A 6,000-nucleotide genomic window follows, 5' to 3' on the forward strand; every position below is an offset into this window, starting at 1 on the left:
CCTAGAAGAAAAAACAGGACAAAGCTTACAACATTGTATTTGGCAGTGATTTTGGGGTATAACACCAAAGACATGGGTAATGAAAAAATAGACAAATTGGACTTCTTAAAAAATTGTTAAATTTGTCCATCAAATGACACTGTCAACAGAGTAAAAAGGCAACCCACAGAATGGGAGAAAATATTTGCAAATCATTTATCTGATAAGAGATTAATATCCAGAATATACATAGAACTTCTAAAACTCAACAGCATAAAAAAAACACCAACCATTCAAAAATGGGCAAAGGACTTCAACAGACATTCCTCCAAAGATGACATACAATGGCCAATAAGCACATGGAAGGGGGCTCAACATCACAAATCATTATGGAAATGCAAATCAAAACTACAAGAAGATACCACCTCACACCTATTAGGATGGCTACTATACAACGACAACATGAAAACAAGTGCTGGAGAAAATGTGGAGGAATTGAAACCTTAGTGCACTGTTAGTAGGAATGTAAAATGGTGCGGCCACTGTGGAAAATAGTATGCCAGTTCCCCTAAAAATTAAAAATTAAATTACCATATGATCCAGTAATTCCACTTCTGGGTATAAACCCAAAAAAATTTAGAGTAAGGTCTTAATGAGATATTTGTACACCGATGTTCATAGCAGCACTATTCACAACAGGTAAGAGGTGGAAGTAACCCAAGGTCCATCGAAGGACAAATAGATAAGCAAAATGTGATATATCCATATCATGCAATATTACTCAACCTTAAAAAGCAGTGAAATTCTGATATATAGTACAACATGAATGAAACTTGAGGACATTATGCTAAGTGAAGTAAGCCAGTGACAAAAAGACAATTATTGTATAATTCCACCTATACGAGGTACCTAGAGTAGTCAAATTTTCGGAGACATAAAGTAGAATGGTGGTTGCCAGGGGCTGGGGAGAGAGGGAAATGGGGAGTTGTTATTTAATAGGTATGAGTTCTGGAGATTAGTTGCACAACTGTGTAAAGTACGTAACATTACTAAACTGTACACTTTAAAATGGTTAAGGTGCCTGGCCAGCGTAGTTCAGCAGTTAAGCATGGATCAAGGAGATCCTGGTTCGATTCCCTGTCAGAGCACATGCCTGGGTTGATCCCCAGCAGGGGGCGTGCAGAAGGCAGCCAATCAATGACCCTCACCATTGGTGTTTCTATCTCTCTCCTTCCCTCTCTGAAATCAATAAAAATATTAAAATAAATAAAATGGTTAAGATGGTAAATCTATGTTAGGTTTATTTTACCACAATTTTAAAATATTTTAAAGACAAACTATGAAGAAAATACAACAGTAGTAAAACTATGTGCACCAATCCTGCAACTATATGAATAAGCAAAAATTATTAAAATTTCAAATAGAAAGTTAGCAAAATTTAGTTAAATAGGGAATAGTTTAAGACATCTTTTTCAGAATTGGGCATGTTGAGTTTTTAAAATAGAGTAATTAAAAATATACCTTTTCAGGTGTGTTTATGGAACATTTACAAATGCTGATCATATACTGTCTGATGACTGTTGAGCATTTGAAATGTGGCTAGTACAAGTTTAAATATGCTGTAAGTATAAAATACATACCAAATTTTGAAAACTTAGTATTGGACAGAAAAAGAATGCAAAATATCTCTATTTTATATTGAGAATATGTTCACAGGATAATGTTTTGGATATATTTGGTTGGATAATGTATATCAAAATTGACACTCTTTTTGCTTTTTTTTTTTAAACCTGCCTACTAAAAATTCTTAAATGACCTATGTGGCTTGCATTCTGTTTCTCCCCAGTCCCTCTGAGACAGGACCACTATAAATGATCATGTCAACAAGTGCACTTTGCTAGTTCTTTTACCCTTCTGCAGAACACACTCAAGCAAAAACCCCCTGATGGGCCAGGTCACAGCTCAATGCTCTGCTGCTACACAGCTGAAGAAAACTGCACAACCATGGAGACGGTACCTCTACGAAAGGATAATCTTGGTTGAATCACCCCACTATTTGTAAATCGTATTGCAGAACTTCACCCCTCCCTCTCCTGTGAGGCCCTTTAATGACCTTTGCAAACCTTACCCACACTACTGGAGGCACTTGAACAGTTTATCTCACCAGAGACTGTTAGATGGAGAATGAGAATAGAAATCGACAGAAAAGGGCGTAGATAAGTAAGCACTTGGAATCAGTCTAAGAAATATCATGTGTTCTGCCCGGCACACTGATTGCATATAGCACGAATACAGACCTGAGATAATGGCTTCCTTTTGGCACAGTTTATGCCCCCGATGAAGACCATGTTGGGCATGGTCGGCCTGGGATAGTCCAGCACAAAGTCTCCTCTGAACAGCCACACGGATGCGTAGCCAAAAACATCCACCAGCGACACCTCCCTCTGCAGAAGCTCAGAGGCCAGACTTGCGTAAGGATACAAAGAAACATGGCAAATGTACTTCAGGGCGAGAGGGTAGAGCATGTTCTTGACTCTTTGTGGGAATGTCATGTGGTCTGAATTCCTTGTTAATAACCTAGGAATATACGAGGAAGGGTTTGGGCATTGTGTGCCCTCCGAATCTAAGTCACATGGAATGGCACGCAAAAAAAACACAGCAGGAAGCGACAGGTACTGAGCCAGCACTGCCCCGCAGGGATAGACAGGATCTGTTAAAACCACATCGAAGGCACTGGCATTCAGATGCCTGATCAGTTCCTTGTTATGCACCAGGTCCTCACAAGACTTTTGAAGGACCAAAGACACATTTTTCAAAATTACCATATGTTTCAAAAATGTTTTTAGAAAATGTGCTCTCTCAAAAATCAGGTCAGTGTGGCCCAGCATGAGGTGCTCAAATTCGTCCTGGGTGAACGGGATGGCATAGGTTTTCAGGGTGAAGAAATCCTCTCCCTTGACTTGCAGTGTCACCTCTGGTGAAAGGACCACTGCTTGGTGGCCCCTGGCGTGGAGCTCCCGCACAGCCTCCCGCATGCTGAGCCAGTGGCTGCCATCCATGGGGACCACCAGCACCTTTCCACCCTCAGCCCAGGGCCCGACACACAGGAAGAGCAGCAGGCCTGCGATCACCGGCTGGGGAAGCTGGAGTCCTGCAGCCATCTCAGTAGACGCGAAAGCAGCTGACTCTCCGGATCAGACTGTGCCTCACACACTTGTTTTCTCCCTCCTATCGTGTCATCAAGCCAATTCACAGAATGGCACGTCACTGGAGGGCAGGGTGCCCTACTTACATTAATCATTACAGAATGACTCTGTCCCTGTCCTTCACTGCTAGCCTTTCACCCTCCTTTCCCTAGGGAGAGATCGATCCCCTTGATTTTGGAGAAATTCATTTGAGTCTGCCACTCTCTTCGAGGAACTGTGTAGTTCACTCTCTTTTTAAAAAAATATATATCTTCATTGAGTTCAGAGAGAGGAAGGGAGAGGGAGAGAGAGAAACATCAATGATGAGAGAGTCATTGATCAGCTGCCTCCTGCACGTCCGACTGGGGATCGAGCCCACGACCCGGGCATGTACCCTGACAGGGAATCGAACCCCGATCACCTGGATCCTAGGTCAACCGCTGAGGCACGCCCGGCCGGGCCATGCTCTTGTATTTCACTCCATTCCCAAAACAAGGCTGTGGATGCCCATTTTGTCTCTTCCCACCCATTCCTCTGTTAACTGTGCTCTACGGGGCTGTGACCGGGCTCCGAGGAGTCGCCAGTGCCTAGTCCCCAACCAAAACCTCTCTGCTGGTTGTGACCTCATTTGATAACTCTTAAAACTCTTTCCTCCCATTGCTGGGTATCGTAGAGCACCTCCAGAAAATATATATAACATTGCTAAGACGGCTTTCCCTCAAGAGGAAGAGACCCTGGCTCCCCTGTTCTGTGCCTCTTCCGCACGAGGTCACCTCTTGCAATGGTGAAGGAAGCGTCTACTCGAAGCAGCTGTCAAATGTGGGGACATCTGCAGAAACCCTGAACTCAAGACTGGATGAAAACAACACAGGGTTTGTTGAGAAGTCTATACCTGCCTCATGGAGTAAGAGTCGCTCTCACCTAGAGCATAAATGGCAATGACACAGTAGTGGGGGAGAGCACCACAGGACAGCAGGGAGCTGTCACCTGGCCTCAGACCAGGCCCTGTTTCAATTCCTCTCCTCTTAGATGCTGAAGGTTCCAGTCTCCTGCTGCTCTGTTTAGGGACTAAGGTGTACCTTAATCTGGGCCTTTCATCTATCCCATGGTTTATGTTCCAGCTTCGCTCCAAAGTCATATAGTCCTAGGTCCTCATAAGGACAGGTTCTTCCAGAACAGGGTGGACTACATAATTTGTGGGTTCCTTCTGCGGGTGGAGCCCTGTGAGACCTCATGGGTCACATGCCCGTGAGGCCAGCCCTGCTCCGGAAAGTGATTCCCATGCATGCTCGGCTGCCATCTCCTTGACCTGTTCGCCCCGGGGATGAGCGGGCGAGGTCCTTGCGCTGTCCAACTTTCTCACTGAGCTTGCTCTTCTGCATCCTTGGCTTCTGCCACACTGACATCCAGGCCCAGGCCGCTGTGACTAGCGGAGGCTGAGGCCTCCCATTAGGAGGAAGTGACCCCGTGAACAATCCACAGTGATAGCAGATTCCACCACTGGGCAAATGCCTGCCCATCAAGACACAGCCCGTGGAGCACCCGCCACCACGGCGCAGGCGGCACTTGGTTCCATCCCGCCTGGTCAGCTGTGCGTCCAGGATCCCGGTTCCCTTCCTACCTCTCCAACAGCAACTTTTCTGCTCTTTTTCGGATCTCTGTTCTGTCGGACACGTAACTCTCTGCTTTCCCCAAGAATCAGGCTCTGCCTCCTCCCGGGTTAAATCCTATCATTTCTGCCCTCCATTCACTCCTACGAAAAGCCACACCAAAGCTCTCGAGCGCGTAGCTGGGAGCGGCCCGTGTCCTACATTGAAAGCATGAGAGTGAGAGGAGCCGAGAGCTGGGAAGGTTCGACCCCAAGTTTGTTACTGGAGCTGCAGCTGCTGTTACTGTCGTCAGCGAGAGAAGCTGCCACTGGGGACTCTTGCCCCACAGTGTCAAAGGCAGAAGCAGCGAGTCAGCGGAGTTGGGTCGCCTTCGCTCTGTGCATCACTCAGTAGACCCTGCTCCTTGCAGAGCTGTAACTGCACTGAACACCTGTCGGAGGGTACAGCTGCCAGGGCCACCTTTCTAGCTTTTGTCACTGTGGTCAGCTGCCTCGTGGCTACAACCCAACCTGACAAGAGATTATAAGCCAATAAGAAAACAGGTGTGGCTAGGGGACTGGTAATGGTGGTGGTGCTTTCTCTGCTCCAATTGGAGATATAAATAAATCTAGATAGAATAAATGAAGAGGCACAGAGTGTCCCGGGAGGGGAGATTTAACATTGTAATGCTCTTGCTTTTGTCCCAAATTAAGCTATAGATTTCATACAGGGCCAAACTAAATCTCACTGGGATTTTTTAATATGACAGAAGAAATTTAATTCACCTAGAAGCCTACAGGACTGGTTCCTATCAGACCGATGCTCTCACAGGTACTGATTATAAATTCTTTTAAAAATGTTTTCAAGCTGCCTGAAAGCTCTAGAGAGAAAACAAGAAAGGCAGGAACAGAAGGGGAAGTAAGGGACAGCAGATGAGCTCAGGAGGGCGGCCAAAGGCCCGGGTAGAGTTTCTGCTCTTCTTAGCACCCACCTCGCTTACGTTTGCCCTCACCCGCTGCACCGGCTCCTTCCCCTGAACAGGGAGATTGTCTGCAACTCATTTGTCTCCACGTGGCCAGAGGGTGGCCGTCACCTCAGTCAGCCCATCACCGCAGGGAGCCAGCGCCACCCTGGGGCCATGGGGCTGAGAAGCCCGCACGTATCTTCCATGCCACGGCGTTTCCTTGGCAGCCCTTCTCTCAGCTCCAAACAGTCGGAGCCGACCTCAGGGCCCCAGACACCAACCC

The 6,000-nt window shown here is 46.4% G+C and overlaps 1 pseudogene; it reads right to left on the reverse strand.

Annotated features, from left to right (window-relative positions):
• Positions 1-2,139: 2,139 nt before the first annotated feature.
• On the reverse strand, positions 2,140-3,140 carry LOC148092536 (UDP-glucuronosyltransferase 1A3 pseudogene; annotated as a pseudogene).
• Positions 3,141-6,000: the final 2,860 nt, after the last annotated feature.

This window comes from Miniopterus natalensis, chromosome 8 (assembly GCF_054644295.1).
Source record: "Miniopterus natalensis isolate mMinNat1 chromosome 8, mMinNat1.hap1, whole genome shotgun sequence".
NCBI lineage: Eukaryota > Metazoa > Chordata > Mammalia > Chiroptera > Miniopteridae > Miniopterus > Miniopterus natalensis.